Genomic DNA, 27,772 nt, shown 5'->3' on the forward strand with positions numbered 1-27,772 from the left:
TTGCAGCTCTCTTCGTTGCATTTTCCTCGTTGTGAATAGTTCCCCCTCAACGGGCTGACTGGTCCTTCTCAAGCCATTTATTTAGCTATTGGGGAAAACTACTTGGATAAAAAAAATATCCTGTAAAAATATTGGAGTAGAGAGACTGAAACAATTTTGCGACTCTCTTCGTCGCGTTTTCCTCGTTCTGAATAATTCCCCCTCAATGGGCTGAATAGTAAAACCGATGAGCCCAGTCACCCGCTGACGTCATCCACCTGTTGGGGACGCTAGAGCCCTATAATGGTAGGCGTGGCTAACCGGCAGATTAAAAGACTAATTTCTCGTCATATGCGCTTTGCCAAATTGTTGTATATAGTCGAATAGTCTCAAAATATGATTCTAATTCACATAATAATGCTATTTAAGACTTTTTTTTCCCTCCTGTTGTATGCTCTTTAAGTTAGTCTAAACTGTAAGTCCTGATAGGATTTTGAGTTTTTGCAGTGTTCAAAATAAATGTATGATACCTGCTGTATTGGAGCACATTAGGGATAGTGCATCATGCGGGCTAGTTTTTAGCAATGTCTGCGTCGTTTGTAGCGGCTGTCCGCTGCAGTAAGTTTTTATTGCTTCTTCCTCTACCCAAGTGACATCAGCGCGTTGTCCCGCAGTAAAAGTAGTCCGGGCAAAACGTGAGGCTTAGAGCTGTCAAAATTAAACAATTACTCGAGGTGAATAAAATTACTCGGATCAGTTTTTAAACTCGAGTTACATGAGTTGCTCGAGTATTCGATTGAGCTTTACAAGAATGTCTTGAGTCGTAACTCATTCACTGCCATTGGTGGCGGTAGAATGATCGCTGCCAGACCTCCCAGTCAAAATGGATTGGGCGTCTATCACTGTCAATGCTACTCAATTGTCAGGCTATGTGGTTCATGTTGCCAAAAACATCACAAATATCATGTTGCTTTTTGGTTTATAATTACCTGCGTTAATAAATATCTAAAGCTAATTCCTTAAAGAGCTTGCATTCACATTTCTTTGTTTGATGCCTGGCAAGCGACAAGCTGTTTTGGCAGAACTTTAGTGTGTTTTTTCACTTTGTTGCTTCAATCAGTGCAAGTCCAATGCTACTATAACTGCTGCTATTATCTGGATGATGCTTTTCATTGTCTTGTTTTGCGAGGGGAGATAAAGAGGGGAGTGACATACCTCATTTTGCACAAATGTAAAGATATCTTCTGTAATTATCTATTTGTACTTGTGAGCGGTTTTGATTTTTAAGGCTATATTAAGTTAGCATAACATTTATAATCGTGTTCAGCTACACGTATTGCTGTTTTGTTGAACCTTGGTATTTCCAATTGTTTTGAATGCATCACTCACCACAGTGTTTCAGTTATTCATTTTGTGTTTTATTGCTTTTATTAGTGTCTAATTTCTTCCTTGTGTCGTAGTGGTGTCCAAGTGTGTTCACCCATCTCATAATTTTAATTAATTTTCACTAACTGTTTGACTTATTTATGAACCATAATTGTGTGTGCTTATTTAAGAAACCTCTGGTTTGTTGATTCAGAGACGACTAGAGATTGCTGAGAGAGGTATCAGCTCCATTTTCAGTGCCCACTCTTCAAATATCTGAACACAGTACAGTGATGCCTTGTGACAGAGTCCTGTATGGTCAACTCAAATCACTTCACACAACAAGCAGAAGGCTGTTTATGGTACTTTCTACCCAGTTTCTACATGTTACAGCAACCAACAACACACTAGTGCAGGGGTCGGAAACCCAATATGTTGAAAGAGCCAAATTGGAGCAAAAAAAAAAAACCAAAATGTCTGGAGCCGCAAAAAAATTGAAAGCCTTTTAATGAAGGCAATACATGCTGTCTGTATGTATATTAGCTATATTAGCCTAATATGAAAATGACTAAATTGGCTAGAAATACAGCCTCCATGATTACTGTATTTTACGCACTATAAGGCGCACCTGAAAGCCTTCAATTTTTTTCAAAAGCCGACAGTGCGCCTTATAATCCGATGTGCCTATATAAGGATTAAGGGTGTAACGGTACATGTATTTGTATTGAACCGTTTCGGTACGTGGTGCTCGGTTCGGAACGGAGGCGTACCGAACGAGTTTCTGATGTAATGTAACCCTTACTTTTCGAGGCTGTGAGTCGATCGGGTTAGTTTCCTTGTGTAGATTATTTTTACTCCATCTTCTCTACTATAATGAGGACCAACACGGTAGGACAGTATATAACCCAGAAACATCAACGGCACGACAACGTGGCCACCGCAAGAATGCAGTGAAACTCGGGCGGCCATCGCACACCAGTCACAGTGTGGCCGCGTGTTAGACGCGTCCCGGAAGTGGCTCAACGCTGCACACGCGAAAAGAACGGTAGAGTTTTTTATTTGACGCGAGACGCGACCCTCCTGCGTCAATACTAGTACCTGTAGCTAGGATCTGGCAGACCGGAAGTCACTCGTGTAAAAATGTGGTGGATCCGGTCGATTTTCAAACTAATATGCAATCGTGACCTACTTTTTGACTCCATCAGATCTCTAGAGTGGTAGATCGGGCCACAGTTGACTTGTCTTTGTCTATTTACTGCTGTCTTCTTTGCTATAATAATAAGCAACACGGCCCCGTGTTCAATACAAAACCCTCCTACCACAACAAAACAAGTAGGAACTAATATTCACATAGGAACTAAAGTTATACAACATAAGATATACAATATAAATGAATACTACATCACATTTGTAAAATATAAACACATAATAAAATAAATAATAGCCCATTTAAATCAAATACATTGAAATGAGCTAAAACACCTGTAATTAAATGATAAGAATAATAGACAGATCCTGCTTACACAATCAAATTTATGAATTTCTGTGTGGCGCTTTAACTTGAGAAAATCTACCAACAAAGCTTTTGAAAACCGTTCATAAGAAAAGAAAATGATTCATTGAGGCATTTCATTTTAAAATATATGTTAAAATCTTTGTAATTGGGATTGCTTTTCTCTTTAGCACAGGACTTCTTTTTTCTTCTTTCTTTCAGAAAGAAAGCTGACCCATACCCGGGGTCTGAAAGGCAAATTGTTGTTGGATTATCTTTAAATACCCGCTACTTTTTGAGCTGAATTCTAGCTTTGTACAGGCTAATGTTCCTATTGTTGAAAGCACAAAGGTGTGTAATAATAAACTAGCACATTTATATTTTGCATTTTGTTTTCTTCCTGTACCGAAAATGAGCCTAACCGTGACTTTAAAACCGAGCAACGTAAGAAACCGAGATTTTTGTGTACCGTTACAACCCCTAATAAGGATCAATATGAGTTATAGCATGACATTCTGTTTAGCTCATCTCCATCTGGTGGATGCATAACGCAACACCAACCAAGACTACTACTACTAGTACTAATACTGCGCCTTGTAATGCAGTGCGCCCTATACATGAAAACGGATTTAAAATAGGCCATTCATTGAAGGTGCCCCTTATACTCCGATGTGCCTTATATAGGGATCAATATTAGTTAAGCATAGCATGATATTCCGTTTAGCTCAGCTTCCTCTTGTGGATGCATGACGCAATGCCAACCACTAATACTCCTACTACTGCGCCCTACAGTATACATGAAAACGGTTTTAAAATAGGCCACTCATTGAAGGTGCGCCTTATACTCCGATGCCCCTTATTGTGTGGAAAATACGGTAAATGTTTATTTTCTCTGCAGTGAATTCTGTAAAGAATGACGCACTACGTGACTACTATTTTGTACAATGCTGCCTCAAGTTTAACTTTATTATAAGAATGTTTGTGTCATGTTTTTACTCCTACAGAAACCATATTAAAACTAAAAATATATTTCCAGGGAGTCACTAGGACAGCGCTAAAGTGGCTCTAGAGCCGCGGGTTGCTGACTCCCCGCCCTAGTGGAACAGCAAGGCTTAAAACATGTATCGTATTTTTCAGACTACAAGTCGCACCTGAGTATAAGTCGCACCAGCCATAAAATGCCCAACGAAGAGAAAAAAAACATATACAAGTCGCACCGGAGTATAAGTCGTATTTTTGGGGGAAATTTACTTGATAAAATCCAACACATAGAACAGACATGTCATCTAGAAAGGCAATTAAATATAAAAATACAATAGAGAACAACATGCTGAATAAGTGTACAGCGTACAGTGCATGAACAATGAAATGCGAATACACTGTCCTCACCAGGACGCTACGGCTCGGTCCTGGCTATTCAGCGGGCTAAACTCCCAAATGACGATGCTGGACGTCCGTATAATTTGCTGAATCAATTTCGTCCTCGATACCAAACAGGTTCGCATCGAAGTACGTAAATAAATGATAATTAGGTGGTTAGCATGTGTTCGCTAGCATTAGCGCATCGTTCAAACAACCACACAACTGACTCTAAGTGTCCGATCGTGGGTGAAAAACACACAACCACTGAAAAGATGATACACACAGGCGTTGCCTCCTTAGAGATATTTTACAAGCATAAACAATGAACGTAGGTTCACAGCCGTGTTTCTCTCTCGCTAACTCGCCCACTCAGTCAGAGCTATGTAGCTGTCAGTCTTCTTCTGGCGTGTGAGCGCTCTTCTTCCCGTAAACAAGTGCGAGTGCGCCCCCACGTGGGCGTGAAAGCGCCACAAACTAAAAGCATGCATTTCAATATAAAAAAAGTCAATAATACAATTGAACACACATTGCCAAAGGCAGAACGCGAACGTAGCCATAGCTATTTATTCAGATAACTATAGCATAAAGAACATGCTAACAAGTTTACCAAACCTTCATTGTCATTCCAAAACAGCAAAATAACATGTGAAATGATATCATAATGTGTTAATAATTTCACACATAAGTCGCTCCTGAGTATAAGTCGCACCCCCAGCCAAACTATGAAAAAAAAAAAAAAAAAAGCTGTGACTTATAGTCCGAAAAATACGGTAACTGTATAGGTTCTGTGTTTATAGTTTTCTACTTGTTCTTTGAACTCAACATTCTATTTCTCCACAATATACTGTATATTGGGGGGGAAAAAATCTAAGGCTGATGTTTGGCCCGTACAAACAAAATCATTTTATTAATTTCAATGGGACCTTTGTGCTAAAATTCTCTAGGCACCAAAAACATACGGTCAGACCAAGAAAAAAAAATGTGTAGGCGGTGGTTGAACCTGTAATCTGCAACTTCCTCATACAGTCAATTTCATCACTTGCTTCCAACAGTTGCTAACACCCATTGTTGGAGTGCTGCAGAGTTATAATAGTTTTTTTGTCAGTATTATAGTTCCTGTAAAGGGAAAATATAAATGGCTTGCAAATTTGAAACACCACAGAGCAGTGATGTTAACAAGCCACATAAACTCATTCATCCATTTCCTTCTGGTGAACGGTTACAGGGGCAGCAACTTCAGCATTAAATCAAGATTTCCATCTCCCCCTATCCAGGGAGGTTCCCAGGAAGGTGTCTCTGAGGCATACTAACCAAACGCCCGTGCCACCTCATCTGGCTCCTTTCAATGCGAAGAAGCAATGACTACTCAGAGCCACTCCCGGATGACTGAGCTTCTCACCCTTCTTTAGAGGAAAAGCCCTTACAGTCACCCTTGAGAGAAAAGTCATTTTGCCCCATCGTATGTCGGTGAGAGTAGGAACTATTAACCGAGAGCTCTTGAATTCCTTTTGGGGCAGGATCTCATCCATAACCTGGAAAGGGCACAACACCCTTTTCCAACTGAGGACCTTGGTCTCAGATTTGGAACTTCCGAGAGACTCTGTCCATCAATGTTGTTTGAGTCAACAATGACTATAACTAAAATATTTCTCCGACGAATGATTTTTTTTCAAGACGATGACGTAACGATGAGCTAAAAACGTGGCCTGGGCGACTACAACATAACTAGACGAATGCCAGTTTTCATCTGACGAGATGACAACTACCGTATTTTTCGGACTATAAGTCTGGTTTTTTTTTTCATAGTTTGGCTGGGGGTGCGACTTATACTCAGGAGTGACTTATGTGTGAAATTATTAACACATTATGATATCATTTCACATGTTATTTGGGTGTTTTGGAGTAACACTGATATTCTTTATGCGATCTTTATCTGAATAACTCTTAATAGCTATGGCCACGTTCGCGTTCTGCCTTTGGAAATGTGTGTTCAATTGTATTATTGACTTTTTATATGGAAATGCATGCTTTGAGTTTGTGGCGCTTTCACGCCCACGTGGGGGCGGACTCGCACTTGTTTACGTGAAGAAGAGCGCTCACATGCCAGAAGAAGACGGACAGCTACGCAGCTCTGCGTGAGTGGGCGAGTTAGCGAGAGAGAAACACGGCTACAGAGGCAACGCCTGTGTGTATCATCTTTTCTGTTGTTGTTGTGTGTTTTCCACCTGCGATCGGACACTTAGAGCCAGTTGTGTTGTTGTTTGAACGATGTGCTAATGCTAGCGAACGCATGCTAACCGTTTGTGTCATTGCTGTAGTAGCACCAAATATCGTTTCTTTACATGTTGATGCGAACCTGTTTGGTATCGAGGATGAAATTGATTCAGCAAATTATACGGAAGACCAGCATCGTCATTTGGGAGTTTAGCTCGCTGTATAGCAAGGACCGAGCCGTAGCGTCCCAGTGAGGACAGTATATTCGCATTTTGTTGTTCATGCACTGTATAATGTACACTTATTAAACATGTTGTTCTCTATTGTATTTTATATTAAATTGCCTTTCAAGATGAAATTTCCTCTAAAAATGCGACTTATACTCCAGTGTGACTTATATGTTTTTTTTCTCTTCGTTGGGCATTTTATGGCTGGTGCGACTTATACTCAGGTGCGATTTGTAGTCCGAAAAATATGGTATACGACATAATTTCTCTCATATATTCCCAATGCGTGACATTTTCATATTGTCCGTGTAGTACGCCAGCTTGCATCATAGCAGTGTTTGGGTCGTGTGAGATGTTCTGTGCCTCTTCCTCACCAAAGTTTAGGATGTGTTTGAAGTAGTGCTGCAACAATTAATCGATTAACTCCAGTATTCGAATAGAAAAAAAAATTCGAATTCAATTTTGTTGCTTCGAATATTCGTTTAATTACAGTGCCGTTGTAATGGTTTATTTTGAAAGTGTTTGCATTTCATTTTATTGATTTAGGTGGATACACTGCCCTCTGGTCTGCCTAATTTCACATGGCTGAATCCAACTGCTCCCTGTCAAGACCAACGTAAGCTAAGTTTTTGTTTGAGCTCATGTTTTTTAATGCATTCGTAAATTAGTTTATAGATATATTTAGCCGTTTTTTTTGTGGGAATATGTGTCTGAACCATTTGTTAAGAGCATTGTAAAAAAAAAAAAAAAAAAAAACGTTGGCATTTTATAGCATTTAAGATAGCGGACTTTTGCTGTGTAAGTTAGCCAATTGTTCTTTTGTTGTACATGGATCCTCAGTAATTTATTTTTTTTACTGTTTGAGGCTCAGCTCAGGTATTTCAATTTTTCATGTCCGATTACTCGATTATTCGAACTAACTAGTTCATCGATTAATCGACTACTAAAATAATCGATAGCTTCAGCCCTAGTTTGAAGCTCAGCTTAGCGTCAGCTTGCTTGTTTGGTAACACAAGGTAAGATTTGTTTTCTTATCTTGGCAGAAAGAGAGAATATGCAATGTTGCTTTAGCCTTTAAAGGTCTGTGCTGAGTGATCATTACACACGAAATGTACCTCGTCACGTTAGCATATCTTTAGCGTTAGCATCAACTTTAGGGGCAGTTTACATGGCGACTCTGCGACACAAAGACTCAATGACTGAGTAGCGGACTCGCCTCACGTGCATATGATGTCGGCGAAGACGAAAAATTCTGAATCCTGCCTCAAAAGTGGAAGAATCAGATTAAGGGGGATTGAGGGGGGCTTCCTCGGCATGCATATTAAAGGCTCCCGCGGCGCGAGACCGCGCCGATAACATCAGCACTCGTACACGTCACATTGGGCGTGCACAGCGGTGCTACTAAACATTAAAAATAGCAAATATGGCGCAATGTCGGCTTTAATTTACTGTTTTAATAAAATTTTTAAAATTAAATATGTTGAATGTTTCCATTTTTGTGCCTTTTTGAACAAAAGAAGAATGCCATTGCTTTGAGTGGGCGGGCATATTTTTTTCCGGGCTAGGGAGCTCGGTGGGGTCAAAGTCTATCATTCTCTGTCGCCCTGTAAATCTGCACTGCCCCCTAGGGCCTGGCATGAATACTACATGATTTTCATGCGGAATTGAGACATTGTTCAAATGCAAAGATGCAAATACAAATGCAAATTTGAAATTTTTCGTATTCTCGCAGAGTCACCATGTAATCGGCCCCTTGTGTGGCGAGCATCCTCTCAAACTGTTCCTACAGTTGTGGCTTTTAGGTGGGTTTAACTGAAAATGTATTGTTCTCATCTCCTGATGAGTGTGTATTATCATCACGAAGTTGGCGTTGTCCTTGTAGACACTACAATATGTGCTCATCTGTCTATGTTCATTCCAAATTGTTGTAAACCTTTATTTTTTGGACTAAAACTTTTTAATTTAAGTCAAAAACATTTTGAGTAACTATCGACTAAAACTAGACAAAGACAAACACATTTTGAAATGACTTAATATGAGTAAGACTAATAAGTATTGTCGTCTAAAAGACTAAAACAAGAATGAAAAGGGTTGCCAAAAACAACACTGCTTTCCATAAAGTTTATAAATACAACTGGCGACCGCACATCCTTTACTGGAGACAAATCCGACTTACTAACGGAAATGCCAACCAAGTTCTGGAATCAGTAAATATTTTCAATCTCGAAAAAAAGTGGAATAACCCGAACAGCATTTAGCCTGAAGATCTGTTCATTATGACCAGTACACTTTTAAATTAAGTCACGAAGTAAGCAAAGACTGGAATTCGACCGCAAGAAATGAGCAATAAGAGGGAAAAAAAGATGATGCCCTTCACGCAAACACAGCTGGCAACAAAGACGCCAAACATTAGATTTCCAGTGAACACCAATGAGAAGATTGTGGACTCCTGTGACTCGGCCCATTGTGAGTGGCGGCTTACAAAACACTAAAGTGGCGTTGCCTGTGAATCGGGGCAGTCAGCTGCCATGCACTAGCTCAAGGCAGAGGGCCAGGCCAGCACATGTGACCAGCTGTGTCACACGAGCGGCTGACCAAGATGGCAATGGGGCTTTTCTCACATGTCCTGATGATGTGTTCACTTTAAAGACAAACGTAGCAGAATGTGTTGTCATTAAGTTATGATATGCAGTTATGACCCTTTTGTAGCGCCTTCCACTAGATTTTGGCCTTGTTGAGAAGCGATCTTTTATCAAAAGTGTTTAACTCAAAATATCAGGTCAATTTTTACCTTGTTTTGACTTTCGACAGGGATAAATTATAAGTGCCTCTTGGTTTTCATAGGGTCATGGGAAAGTCTCAAAACGGTCAAGGAATCAAACTCCCCATGGAAATTTGTTTGTCGTATGCCCTAGTTTTTGTTCGATTCAGGTTTTGACATTTTTTTATGGTGTGTACAGTATATTTTGTCTGTGTTTACAACATCCGCTCTGTTTTTGGTTTAAAAAAAAAAAAAAAAAAAAAAAAAATTGTGACCGGCCCATTTATTTTCTAGAATCATTTATCCGAAACAATTCATAACATTAGCGTTTCAAAATACAGGCACTGTATAATCACATTTTTTGGGGCAACAGGGTGGCTTTATTAAGCAGTTCCACACAATAAAGCACACATAGTTTTAAGTGGGGCTGCTAAATGGTTACAGCACGCTTTTATTTTGTTGCCCTGACCTTTGACAGAACATGCTGCGTTAATGTTGCTGAGCAGACCGAGAAGGTTGTTATTGCCTTAAGCTTACATTGCGGATAACAGCCTCCTGTCTCTTGTACTTTTAACTTCATAGCAGAAATGCGCTTGTATATAGTCGGATGGTTTACTGAAATATACTTTGCCCAACTATACATTTGAAGTGGGAACCTCTGGGTACTTCACGATACGATTAGCGAGGCTCACGATAACGAGGATCTCACGATATGGCGATCAGTGTTGTTAATAACGGCGTTATTTTTTTCAGTAGTGAGTAATCTCATTAATTTTCTCCTCTTGGCAACGCCGTCACCCTTACTGTGAATATAAAGGTATGTGTTACTATGCGTTACTACGTTGGTTGAATGATGTGAGAAAAGTGAGAGACGCTGACTTACGGAGAAAGCAGAGCGGGAGTGGGGAGGAAGAAAGGTAGTTGTGACGCTGTTGCAAACGCGTCGCTAGGTGGCTGCAATAATACCTGACTGTAGCCGATAGCCTAAAAACTACACCCACATGATGCTACGGTAGATATCACATTATTATAAAACTAGATGCGAAATGACGGACACGGCAGCGTTAGCACATGTATGGAGAACTAGATGCAAAATGATACTTGCCGGCGTTAGTAAACAGCTGCCATCTTAAAGCAGTAGACTTCTCAGGAAGGAACCTTCCTAGCGAACCTAAGTAACTTTTTATCTAAAATACTACTAAATCGGCAAAATCTTGACTTGAATCTATCTTTAAATGATGAAACAGTTTTAAAACTTTCACATGTCGAAAGTAAACAGAAGGGAAAAAATGCAATAACGGGAGCAATTTTAACAACTTTAACGGTTGATTCGCAACATTATATTATCGGGTAGCCGATAAAAGCATTGTAAAATGATATCTGGTAATATCGACAACGGTTTTGGCCCAATATGCATATTGCCTTCAAAGTGAATGTAGAAGCCTTCTCTGCCTTTGTACAAGGGCTGGTCACAGCTTAGCAAAGCAGTTATGCTTATTGACCATTAGATGTCACTAAGATGCTTGGGATTTGTTATGTGAGCAGACCATATGCATTTAAGGATGCAAAAATTAAACGAACAATAAATTGTTGAAAAATAATGAATATGTTAAGTACACAACCGCATATATCGATGTAGGTTTGATGTTTTTATCAGATTTTTGGAGTTGGACAATATCTGGATATCGGTTAAAAAGTCTTTATTGGATAACTCTAATTTTGGGTTACTGAAATGGAAGTGACTCAAAATCAACGGTAAGTAATCTGTAAATGCCCTAAAATGAACAGAAGGTGATCTGTAAATGCTCAGAAAAGACTGGCTGTAAATGCTCTGGTTACAGTGCCATTGACGGCGCTAGATGTCCAATCCAGTCAAAATGATTGGTTTTTACATTATATATCAATTCTTGGTGGAAACATATCGAAAACCTTTTGGGATATAAAGTATTATCACTTTTTGATATATTGTCACAAACAATTTTTAATCGAGTTAATTACAGCTTAAAAATTAATTAATCGTAATTAATTGCAATTAATCGCAATTAAAACCATCTCTAAAATATGCCATATTTTTATGTAAATTATTGTTGGAATGGAAAGATAAGACACACGACGGATATATACATAAAACATACTGTACATCAGTACCGTATTTGTTTATTGTAACAATAAATCCACAAATGGCATTATTAACATTTTTTCTGTTAAAGTGATCCACGGATAGAAAGACTTGTAGTTCTTAAACGATAAATGTTATAGTTACAAGTTATAGTAATTTTATATTAAAACGCCTCTTCATGTTTTCGTTTTAATAAAATTTGTAAAAATTTCAATCAAAAGTAGAGTTAATATAATAATAATAAGAATAAAAATAACAATAATAAAAATAGTGAAAAGTTTTACGTGTATTTTGCATAGCTATTTTGATATGGAATGCCAGTTCATTTTGCATTGTTGTATAACTGTCAGAATAGGGCCTCATTACTATAGACTGAAAGGCTTTTCTTTTTGTGAACATTATTTTTTTTTTTGAGAGATAGGAATATTATTTTTGTTGCGCTTTCACTAAACGATACTTATGGGAAAACCCATTGGCAGTGTATCAAATACTTGTTCTCCCCACTGTATCAGTACATATCTTACCCAAAATACAACAAGAGACACATAATTGCCACTAAAAGAAAGAAAACTTACCGAAATATGTGCGGAGCACAAATAGCAATTTGCATTGCATTGTGAATACAGCATAAACGTCTCACAACTACTAATTTTCCCACGTTTAGAAGAAATAAGATGAATATGGACAGGTGCTGCCCCCAAGCGGCCGGTGGCATTCTCTTCACTCTTAATGTCCATAAACGGCCTCATTCCAATCTGTTTGAGGCAATATGCCAGCGGGTCATTCATTGCATGCGTTAATTGCGTCAAATATTTTAACGTGATTAATTTAAAAAATTAATTAACGCCCGTTAACGCGATAATTTTGACAGCCCTAATATATATATAATGTTCCCAAAACTTAAATTTGCTAAATTCCTGGTTTATTGTCATTTATTCCAGCTAACACCTATTGAAATTAATTCCCATACAGTGTTTCCCACATTCCAAAACATTTTGAGCCTTTGTTCTTTGGCTCCATCTCATATACCACAATTGAGCTGTCGAGTCAAAAGCAGCTGTTTATCGCCTACCCCACACTGTAGCATGGTGAGCTGACGACTGTAGCCAAATGTAAGTGAGCGCAACTGGCAGCGGAGTTCGAGCGTCCTCCGGGGAGGCGGGAGAAAGGCCGAATGGGAAGCGTGCAGGAAGCGGGCAGCGGGGTGGCCATGAATCATTCATGCACCTGGGGACTCTTTGCATAAGGGGAGCAAGCTGAGCAGTAATGAAGTAAAGCGCAAATCACCTTTTAATGGCCGTTTGTCCTTTTATGTGCTTGACTTGTGTCTGGTTTTTATTTCATTAAAAAACTGAGTTAATGGCCCAATTGCTGTGGCATTGCACTAAATAATCACTAACTTGTATTATTGTAGTATTATTTATGGTCTGTTCCGTAATGCTTGTAAACAATAAGGTCCTCAGTTTGGCAAAGAGGTGATTGACTAGAGCAGACATGCCTGAAATGAAAATGATACAAAAACTCTTTTGGAGCCTGAAATGTTTAGTTTTCTTCAATTTAGGATAAATAGAGTAAGTCGGAAGAGAATAAAGACAAACACTACATTACACTAACAAAAAAGTTGCTAGCCTAAGACTATTACAAGAAAAAAAGCCACCTATTATATAAGAAAAGTGAAAATCTTGAATTTTAAGGCAATTTACAAGAATAACAACAATATCGGGGCGGGGAAAGGTTTTTGATGAGACTAAAGTTTGACAGTTCTGAAACTAAAGTCCTATGATTACTAGAGCTGGGAATCTTTGGGCACCTAACGATTCGATTACGATTACGATTCAGAGGCTCTGATTCGATTATAAAACGATTATTGATGCACCCCCCTCCTTTTTTTTTTTCTTCTTTTTTTTTTTTTTTTTTTTTTAATGTTTTGTACATTAGTTCCAAAATTGTTCAAAAATACTCTCAGGCTAAACCAAACTACTATTTCAGTATCAAGTTAACATATAGCAGTAAAAAAATATACAAAAATAACAGTAAATAAAAAACTCCAGTCCCCATTCTATATCAGCAGCTTTAAACTACATTCAATTAATTTAATGTTGTGAATCAACCGTTAAAGTTGTTAAAATTGCTCCCGTTATTCCTTAATTTCCCTTTTGTCTACTTTCGACATGCGAAAGTTTTAAAACTATTTTAAAGATAGATTCAAGTCAATATTTTACCGATTTAGGAGTATTTTAGATAAAAAGTTAATTAGGTTTGCTTGGAAGGTTCGCTACAACAGCCTTGCAGGGAAGTGTACTGCTTTAAGATGGCGGCCGTTTACTACGCCCACATCTAGCTTTTTGTAGATGTGCTATTAACGCTAGCGAATCTATATTGCATCTAGTCCTATACAAATGATATCTACCGTAACATTATGTGGATGTACTTTGTAGCAGCTTTTCGGCAGCAGTCAGGTATGTTGTTGTGTTTTTTTTTTAATCTCGTGGCATGAGTTGAGCTAGAGCCGTGAGTTGAGCATTAGCATTACCCGAGGAGCCGGGTAATGAGAAGCATGATGTTTAGCTACTCTCACTCCGTTCCTCATTGTCCCCAAGACCGCGCGGCGCGCTGAGTGTGTTGTACTTCCGCTTTACTTGGCATATTTTCAATAATCGGAATTTTGATGTTTGCGAATCGTTCTCGAATCTTCCACGGCCGAATTGCGAATAATCTAAGAATCGGAAATTTTGCACACCTCTAATGATTACCATAAAAAAATTTTGTGTGAAGTGAGTTGGAATTCAATTTACACGGAATTAAGTCTGAATTTGATGAGATTACATTGGAATTTGCGCAAAAATAGTCATTTTAATGTAAGAAAAAAAAGGAAATAATCAAGAATAATGTCATCATTACCAGTAAAAAAAAAGCGGTTATAACAACAAACAAAACTTCACAAAAATAACAGCAGATTTTTTTTTTTACAGTTCTTACATTAGTTGGAAAACAAAAAATGTGATTAGAGCTGAAATGATTACTCGAATAATTTGAGTAGCTCGATTTTAAAAATTGATCGAGACATTTTCTCCGCCCTAAGGAATCGTTTAATTTTGCCAGCTTTAAGCATGACGTTTTTGCCCAGACTACTGATGTCAAACGCGTGCAAGAAAAGGCAATAATACCTGTCTGCAGCAGACAGGTGACAGCAGGCGACAGCCGCTACCAACTAAGCCAATGTTGGTACAAACTACTCCCACCTGATGCTACGGTGGTAGAGTCTGATGCTTCTCATAGATATCACATGCATATAGAACTAAATGCGACATGACAGACTCAGCGGCGTTAGTAAACAGCCTCCATCTTAAAGCAGTAGACTTCTCAGTGCTAATAAATAAGATTAACGTTGCTTAACCTTGCTAACGTATTTTTAGCCCTGGGGAGGGCAATTTTTCTATCAATTATGACTACTGTCGATGCGTGGCTAATGTGTCTTACCTACAGGCTTTATTTAATCTGTAAAAACACAGTGCTGTAGAGTGATGAGGGTGTAAAATATATACATTATTAAGCTAGCTGTCAATTTTAGCTCGGTAGTCTTTGCTGGATAAAACACCAAGTAGCACTGGTGCCTAATGTGCTACAATACAGCAGGTATCAGACATTTATTTTGAACACATCAAAAACTCAAAATCCTATCAGGATTTACAATTTAGACTAACTTAAAATAGCTTGACACAAATGGAAATTCACAATTGAAACACATGGGAAAAACACCTAACTTTTAAGTTATGTGCGTTATCGAGCGTAATGATATTTTTAGGTAAGAAATAAGATTTTTTTTTTCTTTTTTTTTTTTTTTTTTTATAAGATCTTAAGTTCTTTGAGTGAAAGCAGTGAATTTGTTAATTTATTGTTCTAGTCACATCTCAGCTGTAATTGTTGGCTGTTTTCAACAATTTACATCTAAAATAAAGACGTTGATTGTTGAAAAATGATTCAATATTAGGTGAATTAATAATAATTAATAATTTCTCTTTACCTAAAAAAAAAAAAAAAAAATTATCCGATTACTCGATGGAATTTTCAGTAGATTACTCGATTACTAAAATATTCGATAGCTGCAGCCCTAAATGTGATTCAACAATGCAAAACAGTTTCACAAATATAAAATCTGAATTTTACATGAATACACAAAGTTGCAGAAGATCAAAGTCTTTATTTTACGGTGAAAAAAGTCTGACTTCGACAAATATAAAGTCAACACTATAAGCAGGGGTGCACATAAGTGGTCTGCATGCGCACATGTGTACTGGACGTAGACAAACGCGCTGGCCCTCAACGGCTTCCATACGCTTTTGCGTACCGATGGCTGACCACTGTATTTGCGGCGGACACGAGAAAATAACTTCTCAAAATGTCGAAGAGGCAGGCCCCACTGAGTAATTATTTCCGTGTTCCCCCACCCCCGTCAAGACAGACAGACGACAGAGACGTCACCGGAGCTACCGAAAAAAAAGGACTTTTGCTGAAAAGTCGCTGCAGGAGGTACCATGGCTAGAAGCAAATGATGCTCGCACGGAAATACGGTACAAAATGTGCCGTGAGAATCCCAATGTCGCTGATAAGAGCAGCGCATTTTATGTAGGGTCAAAGAATTTCAGCCATCCAAACTTTGAAAAGCACGAAAAAAACAGAGAGCATGTGGCAATCAAGCAAACTATCGATGTCAGACAGGACCCCACTCGCCTTATGGACAAGTGACGGAATAAAGGTAATGAAGAACAGCGCCATGCACTGACAAACGTGTTTTTGCTCGCATTTTACAAAGCTAAACATGCACGTTCAATGAGGTCTTATGAGGACATCCCACTTTTACAAAGGCTTGGAGTTAATGTGGGAGCCGCATAATGCCCTTTATTTTGAATTGGTGCTTTTATGTTTATTTCTTTACATTTCACTTCAAAGTAATGGCAATTTTGTTGTGCCAGTTGATGTTAATCAAGCATTAATTGTTAATATAATTAAAGTTAATTGGCTCTAAGTAAAGCTTGTCATAATTTTATCACATCAGGCGGGTCGGCTCTCAAGCTCAATGAGGACCAAGTCACATCTCCAGGTCCTCCTCTGAGAACCTGGGCAAAAAAAATATGTGCACCCCTGACTATAAGCAAGTGATGGCTGCTAACCTGAAATGGAAATCATGAGACCAAATATTCCCCCGAAGGTTTAATTTTTTTGTGAATTCCTTCAGCAACAACAACAAAAAACAAAACAACCAGATTTCTTTTGTATGCTGATTCATTACTAATAGAGCAACTCACCAATCAGCAGGTTTTCATCACATTCATTGAGGAGAACGTGGCCACTTAATTGAGAGCAAAGCGATGGCCTTGAACGACAAAGAGCTGGGCATTATTACAGCAACGTTAACCAGACAGCAGGCTTGTTAATGCGCTCGTAATTCAAAGGAAAAGAGCACAGCGGTAGACTGCTCCTGTAGCCAATAGCGCCTCAATGCCAAGTGTTCTCAAAGCGTATTACCCTCAGACCATTGATTAATTCGCTGGCTCTCCGAGGCGCATTTGGGGCCCCATTCGCCGCCAGCGGGAAATTGACGCGTTATCCGTGGATAGAATGTCAAAGGGATATCGGAGTAATACAATAATGCATCAAAGACAGACCGAGTCCAACTTGGCTCTCAATTCTCTTTTCCGTGTCGTCTTTGTTCCGGAAGGAGACGTGTGTGTATATTTGACTGAACTGAAGAGATTGGAGAGAGAAAAATTGACTCTAAGTAATGAAATCAAGGTGCTAGCATTGCTAACGTTTATAAATGATGCTGTCATTTTACTGATATGACTTTTTTTGCTTTTTAGGTTATGGCTGTATTTAAAAAAAAATACAACTTTTTTCTTAAAATAAAATTGACTTTTAGAAGAATTTAATTTTTTTGTAACAGTAATTTTTTTAAATGGCATGTTTACTTTCCCCCCCTTTTTCTACATATGAAAAACAATTGTTTACTTTAAAAAAATAAAATCTTAGACATTTGCAGGAAAAAAAAATCTTTAAAAATTTTTTTTTGTTTTTAGAAAAATGAAGCAAAGAGCTCCCAGTGTTACGAAATATTTTTTAACGTATTGACAACTCGTTTCAACCTATTGCTAACCTCATTTTAACGTATTGCTAACCTCGTTTTACCGTAGTGCCAACCTAGTTTCAAAATATTGGCAAACTCGTTTCAACGACTAGTTAGTTGCGAAAGCTAAATGCTAAAAACGTAACCTTTCCCCATAGTTCCTCAGGGTTTTGGCTAACGCTGTTAGCAGGGGCAGGAAAAATGCTGCATTCGAGGAAGGTGGGAAGTTGTACTTATCCCATTCTGATGTTACCAGTTGCGACCTCAAAGCGTTCCAGACAAATGTTAACATTAACAACAAAGATGGTTGATTGCGACAAGTTGCTTTTTATTTTGGCCATTAAAAGATATTTTGACCTCTGGGAAACCTTCCCTATCGTAAGCAATCAAATAGTGGAGAAAAAAATTATGGCTGAGATTTTGTCATCACTATGTTGTCTTGAGCGCCATTTTGTCGTGTGACGTCAGATTGAAGCAACTCGGGAAGTCGGGGTATTTTTTATTTTTTATTTATTTATTTTTTTAAACCATCTCTCAGATCGAGTGGCATTCCAATTATATTTTTCCTGGTCATAGGTTGGAAAACTCTGACTTCCTACCTTCCTTGAATGCAGCAGTCTTATGACAACATGACGGAGAGGCACTTCCGGAACTGAGTACAACTGCGCATGCCCAAACCCTGCGGAACTATGGGAAAAGGTAAAGTTTTTAGCATTTAGCCTTAATCCATCCCGTTTTTTTTTTTTTTCAATTAAAAAAAATAAATAAATACAGATGAGCTGTCCCAAGCCGAACGCGTAGTCTCTCTCCCTCCCGCCTTCCCTCTCCCTGCTCTTTGTTTGTCAGGCAGTGCACTGGAGTTGCTTATTAAATTTAACGATGATTGACAGACGTTTAATGTTTGATCTTGCCAGAGAAGCAAACTTCAAAGCGCCGCATACGTCAATCATCGTTTAACTTGTTAAACTTGCTGTGGCAACTCATTGTGTATAAGTGAGCAGATTGAGTGGACACTGGACAATGAAGCATTTAATAAAGCCAAGCATTTTTCTGCTTTCTTTTTGTTTAAAAAAAAAATTCGGTGGGACCGTAACATGTTTAAAACTTATCATAGTTATTACATTTGAAGTGCTTAAAAACCATTTATTAAAACAGTATATATAAATATATATTTTATATATATAAATATATATATAAAATGTTTGGGGTTTTTTTAATTTGGGGGAAAAAAAATACTTTGGGGAAAAAATACATTGAACACAACAACAACAACAAATTCTTTTATTCATTTATTTATTTATTTTATTTGAGAGGGGGTGCTACTTCGCGGTTGTTCACTTATCGTGGCAGGTTCTGGTCCCCATTAACCGCAAAAAAAAAAAAAAAAAAAAAAAAGGGATCACTGTAGTTGTTGAAACAGGTTTGCCAATACGTTGAAACCAGTTTGCCAATACGTTAAAACGAGATGATCAATAAGTTAAAAGGAGATATAAATACGTTAAAACGAGGTTAGCAATACGCTAAAACAAGGTTAGTAAAAGGTTCAAACAAGTTGTCAATACGTTAAAACAAGCTGGCAATACGTAAAAACGAGTAAGCCCTGGTAGAAATGTTTCACTAACACTAGCCGCTCTGCACTTGTGTACTGCTATTGTATTTCTATTTTCACAAATTTTTTCCTCATAAAAATGAAGGGGAAAAATAAGTGTACTTATGGTAAACAAGCTTTTTTTCTGGCTCGTGAGAAAACATTTTAAAGTATCAATATTTATTTTTTCAAGGACTTTTCTATATTTAAACAAGGGGGAAAATGATCTTATTTTTTGAAAAACAACTTTTTGTTTGACTGAGAAAACAATCATACCTTTTTCCACATATCTTTTTTTAAAAAGGACTTTTTTTTTTTGGAACATCTTTGTTGAAGAAGTGGTCATACATTGATGCGGTTACACTCAGCAACCATGTAGCGGTACGTACAACATCAACAATAAAATAAATTGGACGTCTATCTGCATCGATGGTACTGAAACATGATCATCATTCCCCGCCATCTCTCTCTGTCCAAATAAATTGAACGTCTATAAATCAAGTGAACAATCCCGACCCTGTACACCAAATTGTGTGTTTCATTGCTAGCAAAACAGCGCCGCGATGGCTCCAACTCTGCTCCCGTGACCTCGACCTCGAGCTCCTACATCAGTGGGAGAGCCTTTACAAGATTCCCGGCCCCAGTTAAGGGCGGCCTATCTCGACGGGGAAACGCACACACACACAAAAAAACCTTTGATGGATGCCTTGTTCATCCACCTCTTTCTCTCCGTGGTGACTAATGGGCTAATAATTTATCCGCCAGCCTGGACGCCGTTGTTATCTTGTGCTTTCTCGTGACGGGAACGCCGCCCTGGAACACGTCAAGCTCTGGAAAAGCTATGATGGTGAATCCAAAAGTAGCAAGCATGTCAGTGTGTTGTCTTTGCGAACATGACTCCAAGGTGGTAGCCAACTGGAAACGTCTTGTCAAGTCACAATGGGAATTGGCACAAACAAAGCAGTCAAACATAAAGTCAACCAAGTTCTACAAGAAATTAGGGCTACAGCTATTGTAGTGTTTATTTTCTAGGTGTGTAAATCACCAGTTCAACGATGATACGATATCAATTGTTCGGAAAACAACGCGATATTTTCCAAGATTACACAGTCTTCTGTATGGGTGTGACAAATTATCAAAATGGTGATATATCGTGATACTTTGCATCTCAAAAGGCTATACATACGCAAATATCAAGAATCGAGATATTGTTTTAAAAATGGTGTTAATGTTAAAAAAACAAACAAGTTGCTACCAAAATCTTTCACCGTAATAGTGTCTCAGATAACTATGGCTGCTATTGACGTTGCTCAACGCCCAATCCATTAAGACCTAGCGGGGCAAATGAAGGAATTCACAGCCACTCTTACCGACTTCAGGGCATTTACAGGTCACTTTCTGTTCATTTTAGGCCATTTTTAGGTCACTTCCTGTTGAGTTTGAGTCACTGCCTATTCATTTGAAAGATTCCTGGGTCACTTCCTGTTCTGTAACCCAAAATCAACAGGAAGCAACCAATAAAATGCCCCAAAATGAAAAGGCTGAAATGGCCCAAAATTAACTCGTTGCCTGGCATTGGCTGCCACTAATTGCCATAGAAGTGGGAGGGGCCCGTTTAAAGTCGGAGGGGTTCATTCGCTGCCACCCTTTCAGGTTAAATGGATTGGGTGTATACTAGTGATAAACTCACAGCAGAGGGATGAAGATAGCTTGTTTTCTGATTAATAGTTGTTTTGTAGAACGATTAGAATGATTTCCTAACCAATATATCGATAATCGTTGTATCGCCATATTGAGAGATCATCATTATCGTGAGCTTTGTATCGTATCGTATCGTGAGATACCAAGGGGTTCCTACTAGGCATGTGCCGATTACTGGTTTCAAGGTTTATCGTGGTATGAAAACATCACAGTTTCAAAACCACAAATTTTCCGTCATACCGTAGTTAAGGTATTAGCCATTTTTGAGGTCCCAAAAATGTAGCGAGAAATCCGTGGCTTGGAGCAGCAATGCTCACCCATCCCCTTCCAGTTGTTGCTGTCCTGTGTCTGTCGCTGTGTTGTAGAATAGAGATAATGGCTGAAGGTGTTGAAACTACACCTGCGCCCCTCCCCCTCAAAAAATAAAGTTGCTAGTAAGGGAGTACTTTGGCTACCAAAAACAGACGGCCGCGGCTTAGAGAAGAAGGGACAGCCGACGTGCAGACAACACCTTCAACATGATTTCACATTTACGTGACCATCTTCTGTCACTTTACACACAGTTTAAGATAAGTAAACGCTGTCATGAACGTTTCCAACCAGCTACGAGAGTTCACTCAAGCTGGTTTAGCATGTCTAGCGATGGTAAAACAAACCATATAATGTAAGCTTGTTAACGAGGCTAGTTACCACGCCAAGACGGCTAACTAGTTTGCTCTCTACCATTAGCCTACTTTTGTAAAGTCTTCCACCATAAACATCTGCCAATTTGCAAGCATGTTGTGAAAAATCCTGTTCAATTGAAAATTGTATTTTTTTTTTTTTTTTTTAACCCATACATCTCAAAATAACACATGTTAGAGCTATAATTGTGATACCGTGAAACCGTGGTATTTTTGCTTAAGGTTATCATACCGTCAAAATCTCATACCGGCACATGCCTAGATCCTACCCAGAGTCTGCCACGACTCGATTCTAAGGCTTTCGATGGATTTATTATGACATTATGTAGAGGACAATGGATTGTTACACTGTCTAGTATATATACAGTCTATTTTTTAAAGAATTGGTTATATGCATAATTGTTTGGGGAAAAAAAAAAACTGCATCACTTGGCAAAAATGCTAAAACAAAAATATTAGGGCTCAGCATGGATTAAAATTTTCAGTCGGAATTAATCATGCGAATTGTTCTAATTAAATACAATCAAATGCATTGCTATACACAAAAATCAAATTGTAAATCTACAAGTATTATCTACCGTATTTTTATTTTAGATGTACAGTTCTTGTGATGTTTTTTTAAAGGGCAACACAATTACTATTTCACAACAATTTCTAAAGTAAAAGCAGAAATATTTTTTCTTTTATTGCAACGAAACCAGTTGCTCTAACACAATTATTTTTTTACTCCTCTGCATTTAGCCATTCACTAAGACAAATTATAAAAAAGCTCTTTTTATGTAGAATATGACCAGCAAGAGAAAAGTACCTTTCACAGATAATTTTGCAAGTCAGCCTGCATGTTCGAACCACATCTCAGAACTGATGTTGTATTCCGTTCAGAATCAAACTGAGAAAAACTAATAGGCTTAATTGAGGTAATTAAGTGTGAGTAAATTGACAAAATAAACAGTAAGGTTCAGATATTACTTTTGTTCACTTCGAGTAATCATCCTCTCATTCTAATAACTGATTATCTCTGACTTGAAATATGTGAGGCCATAGACTTCCCAATCAGTTGACAAGACAGCTCCCATAAACATTGCGCCACGCCTTCCCGTTGGGGGCCGACCGAGCCATCATTTGGCTTTCACTGCGATAAACACACCCAGCGTTCAAACCCCAGATTTAGGTGGAAAAAAGACGAAGGTTTCACTGCATGCAGGAGTGTCTAAAGAGTGATTCGATTGAGGATTCAAGGTAATTATTATATAAAATAGCCGCATGCATGCACTTTGAAACATGGTAAAATGTATGGAAAACAGTTGCATAACTTTAGCTCGAAATATTTACGTAAAATGAATGATAACTTTTTTTTTTTTTTTTTTTTTTTTTTTTTTTTTTTTTTTTTTTTTTTGCTTTTAACCAAGAATCTACACTGTTCTATGTTCATATCTATAGAAATTCAGGGATGTACACATTTATTTACAAGAATTTTCAACTTAAAAAGCTTTTTTTGTGATGGCCGCCACGCTGGATTTACACAATAGCGTAATTTTAGCTTGAAATATTTAAGTGAAATGAATGATAATTGCCCGTTTTTTTTTGTTTTTTTTTTGCTTTTAACCAAGAATCTAGACTGTTCTATGTTCATACCTATAGAGATTGTGGTATGTACGCATTTATTGACAAGAGTTTTCAACTTGAAAAGCTCTTTGTTTTGTGATGGCCGCCATGTTGTATCTATACAAAGTAGCGTAAGTTTACATTCAAATGATCAGGTAATTTTCGGCCAACGGCCCATTTTTTGGCAAAAAAGTAGTCAATTAGACATTTCTATGTTCATAAAAAAATCGTCTTTTACGTGTTGTAGTTTATGTAACATTTCGATCTAGAAACGACAATGGCCAAATAGCTGGCAAGACGTGCCCCCGTGCTGAAGCAATAGTTACATCGGAATTTAACCTAAATAAGTTGTGATTGTATATAGAAAAATGCTAATTTTGCTTTTGTTGGGTAAAATTAAGATGATTCTGCATGCTTTCCTCAAGTATTAAGTTTAAGATGTGAAAATTGAGTGATTAATTAGCTTGTGCATATAGCGTAAAATTTGGGAATTTTTGTTGTACTTGTATAAAAAGGGGATGTGCCTGTTTTGTTTTTAGGTCGCTAGCGGCTTTGTTTTTTAAAATATTTGAATTTTCAATTTTGATAGGCCCCCTACGGATCGACCCGAGCCCTGTGTCCCCTCAACTGATAGTGAAGTCTATGGTGAGCAGTGTTGTCACTGATTACTTAAAAAAGTAATTTAATTACTGATTACTGATTACACCTCAAAAAAGTAATCTAGTTACTTTACTGATTACTTTATTACCAAAGTAACTAAGTTACTTTAAAAGTAACTTATCAGTAACTTTTTACCAATTTTTCTCCGTTTGCTGCCTCAACATAAAAATGACAACAGAAAAATGTCATCGCATGTAATTGAAATTTTCACATAAGGCTTAATCTTTGAGTGAGCGGGCGTTTAATTAGTCGATGGAGTTGATTTCAACCACCATTGACTCGCGCTAGCTTAGCCATTCCGAAGCCCTGAAACTAACAAATAACTGACAAACTGCACGGAATTTGTTCAAATCAACTACAACGACTAAATAAACCCCCGCTAACTCCAAGATAAAGCCTAATGTCAAAAATTCTGAACTTCCCCTTTAAAATAAAGACCTAGCTGTTAAAATATTGTCTATAAAAGTTGTAAAGCAATAAAACAAACTAAAAAAATTAATGAAATGAACAAGAATCCTACAACGTATTTCATAATGGGTCAAAATCATTTTTCGAGCTGATCATGTGACTAGCAACCTAGAGACTATCATTTGCTTTACTTACCCAAAACTACACCTGTGGAGGCAAGACGGATATTTAGAATTTCTGTAAACCTAAGCTTTCAAACGCAGCCAACAACTACTGAGCTTGAACAGTTTCATATACATATATATGTATATACAGTGGTACCTCGACATACGATCGCTTTGACACACGATCTTTTCGACATCCGACGTAAAATTTGACGCGCCATTTGTTTCTACATCCGACGACATGCTCGAAATACGACGACATGACAGCAACGCAAACGAACTCACGGCGGATTTTCTTGTGTGAGAAATCAACACAGGTTTCCAAAAAGTTGGTACAGTTGGTGAAACAAGGAAAAAAGTGATGCTTACCTTTGAAATGAAGATGCAAATTATAGAAAAATATGAGCGTGGGGTGCGCATCCGTGAGCTGGCTCAACAATACAGCTCCACGGTCCTCTTCTGACCACCGTTCGCCAGTCTTTATAAGTTAAGGTGACAATTATTATTGTGGTAACATCGCCAAAGAAATCGCCAGCTTCGTCACGTTTTTATAATTTATTTAAGAACTTATTCAACACAAAACGCCCACTGCCCTCTGCAGTTGACTGTGCTCTCAAGAAAACGAAAGTATTATCTCTACCGCACTGACCTATCTCACTGTGACGTCAGCCCCGCGGTGCATTCAGGTACAGCAAAAAGTGTCCGCCACATTAGAATCCAATTTGTTACATAATTAACGGAATCATTTTTATTTTATTATTATTATTCATATTATTATTATCATTATTATATTATTCTGATTTTTATTAATAACTTATTTATTTTGCTATGTTTAATTGCCATTTATAATAATTGTACCAGCAGTATTTATTATGGATTTAGTGTAGGTTTTTGGGTGTGGAACGAATTAATGGAATTTTAATGTATTCCTATGGGAAAATCCTGCTCGACATACGACCATTTCGACTTACAAACAAGGTCTTGGAACGAATTAACTTCGTATGTCGAGGTACCACTGTATATATATACATTATTGGCCAAAAGTTTGGTGACACCTCAAAGGTGGATACTTTGAAGAATGTAGAATATAAAACCTGTTTTCAGTTATTTCACTTTTTTTTGCCATTCCACATGTTCATTCGTAGTTTTGGTGCATTCAGAGAGGATTTACAATAGTTGTGAATATATATAAAATGCAAAAATGATGAGGTGTGTCCAAATTTATGACATTTGTTTCAGTCATCACCATGCTTTGCCCCCAGTCCCACAAAAGTAAAACTCCGCCTATGCTATGGTTACAAACACTAACAACAAAATGTGCATAAAGGCTGGTTACAAACTGTAGAAATGCTGGCTGTCTTGTTACCTGTAAGCTTTTGTTCGAGTTTTGTCGCGTTGTGCTGTAATTCCAAGTGCTTCCTTGTTGAATTGGATGTCGAGTTTTTAGCGGCCGACAGTATTTTTCAGCCAGCGCAAAGTTTGCAACGCACGGAGATATTTTTGTCATCTTTACTGGACAGAAATGTGAAGTAATGGCTGTATTTCCAGTGAGCAAAGGCAGCCATTTGCGGTATATATCCAGCCTTTCACTGTTAGCCTCGCTACCTCGTCAGAATGCTATGTTGTTGACCGCCATGGCAGACAGCGCTCAAACAACATGGTAATACACGTGACCTGTTTTTTTTCCCGATGAGAAAACGTGAGATGTTACTTAGTAACGCGTTACTGACAACACTGATGGTGAGGCTTCAAAACGGGGCCTGCACTAGTGCACAAGTGGGTGACGTGGGAGCCAGTGAGGGCTCAGTTGTATTTAACTTTATGGTCAGCAAAGTATGTTTTTTTTCAAGGTGTTATTTGGTCCAAAAGAATGGGACAGATCATTAGAAGTTAGAACATTCTAACAGACTTTCTAACAGTCTGTCTTTCGTCCTTCAATCTGGTTGAGACGGCTTGTGTAATGAAGGACTTTCACTTGACTTGCCTTTCTGCTATCATCCTCAGAGTGGAAAACCCTCATCTTAGCAATAATAGTATGCCTTGGATGTTTTGTAACATCAAGTACGGTGGCAGGCCCTGCTGCTTTTGTTTGTGTAGCGGAGGTGGACATGTGTGCAGAGGCGGAGGGGCGGGCTGCGGGGCTCCAAGGCCGGACCCTCTATCCTTCCTGTTCAGTTACCAGAGGCCTCTTGCACTTATCAGTTCCAGATCTCACCAGAGCAGAAAAGAAAGAGAGACCACTGACAGGAAGGGGATTTTTAACTCTCCTCCCTCCGCAGCCCCTGCCCCGCGTTTTCCTTTAACAGAATGTCTGTCCCTTGCATTTCACAGAGGAAAGCAATTATTCATTAGGCGTATACAGCGCTGCCGTCGACAAACAGCCTGGAACGCTTCAGACGTCACCAATGAAAGTGCCACTCTCAGATGAGGGGGAAAAAATAAGTCTCACGTCATATTAGAGGATTTTGTAGAATCGTTTCGAACTCAACTACCGCATTCATACGGTAGGATGAGGTGTTATACAACTGACATTGTTCACCTAAAAATTGTCCAAATCTTGTTTTTTAGTCTCCTAATGGTAAATATTCTGTTTTTTAATGTATATATTTTATTTTAGTTGAAAACTTTAAACATTTTTCTATTTATTTTTTGTTTCCATTGTATCAAATGCACAAAAAACTTGTGACTGATCAAAATGAGGTGTTGAAACCTCTTCTATTTACTTGACTAAATAAACAACAATACAGTATTCATAGTCTAATTTTTCAGTTTTTTTTTTTTTTCAGATTCAGATTTTTAGTTAAAAATGTCAAGCCAGAATAATATAAGAGTAAATAACACATGATTTATATATAAACTTTTCAAAATAATTGTTTGTGGCAGCCCTAAAAAAAATAGTAGCACTATTAGCAGTCAAAGTTCCAGAAACACAAAAAGAAAAAACATCACACTTTGAATTTCGTGCTCAATTCTCCAGGGAACACAAATGCACAGAAAAGGAACAGAACTTGAAACCCGACCGGACAAAAACAGGGAAATAGTCATTAATCACAAGCACGTTTCATTTTCCGGAGACAGAATTTCGCAGCCGTGCGTCGACAAAAGGAACAAGCTGCCTATGCGTCTCTGCTACCTCGCACGACATTTTCCACAATAATCGCTTTGGTTTATCCCACTCAGGCAGATGTTTGTCGGTGGAAGTGTATTATTTCTCAGCATCCATCAAGATTAACTCTCATCTACGCTGTGGATGCCCCAATTCTTAATCCATTGCTGCCACTGTATTGTATAATACAGTGGACTAACCATTACTAATAACA

General features: G+C 38.1%; 2 protein-coding genes across 3 annotated transcripts in view; one reads left to right on the forward strand and one right to left on the reverse strand.

Moving 5' to 3' along the window:
- LOC130909140 (zinc finger MIZ domain-containing protein 1-like) overlaps positions 1-27,772 on the reverse strand; it is a 175,233-nt gene that overhangs the window by 106,878 nt on the left and 40,583 nt on the right. Inside the window, exon 1 of one of the 2 annotated variants that reach the window (XM_057825259.1) lies at positions 16,826-22,974. The exons of the other annotated variant lie outside the window; for it this stretch is intronic. The gene's annotated coding sequence lies outside the window, so the exon portion shown is untranslated. Of the gene's footprint in view, positions 1-16,825; positions 22,975-27,772 lie in introns of those variants that run through there. 2 annotated transcript variants of the gene reach the window in all.
- The window catches only part of polr3a (polymerase (RNA) III (DNA directed) polypeptide A), a 168,989-nt gene continuing 157,313 nt past the window's right edge, over positions 16,097-27,772 (forward strand). The window contains exons 1-2 of the mRNA XM_057825253.1: positions 16,097-16,275; positions 18,220-18,342. The gene's annotated coding sequence lies outside the window, so the exon portion shown is untranslated. The remainder of the gene's footprint in view (positions 16,276-18,219; positions 18,343-27,772) is intronic.

This window comes from Corythoichthys intestinalis, chromosome 21 (genome assembly GCF_030265065.1).
Source record: "Corythoichthys intestinalis isolate RoL2023-P3 chromosome 21, ASM3026506v1, whole genome shotgun sequence".
NCBI classification, from domain to species: Eukaryota; Metazoa; Chordata; class Actinopteri; order Syngnathiformes; family Syngnathidae; genus Corythoichthys; species Corythoichthys intestinalis.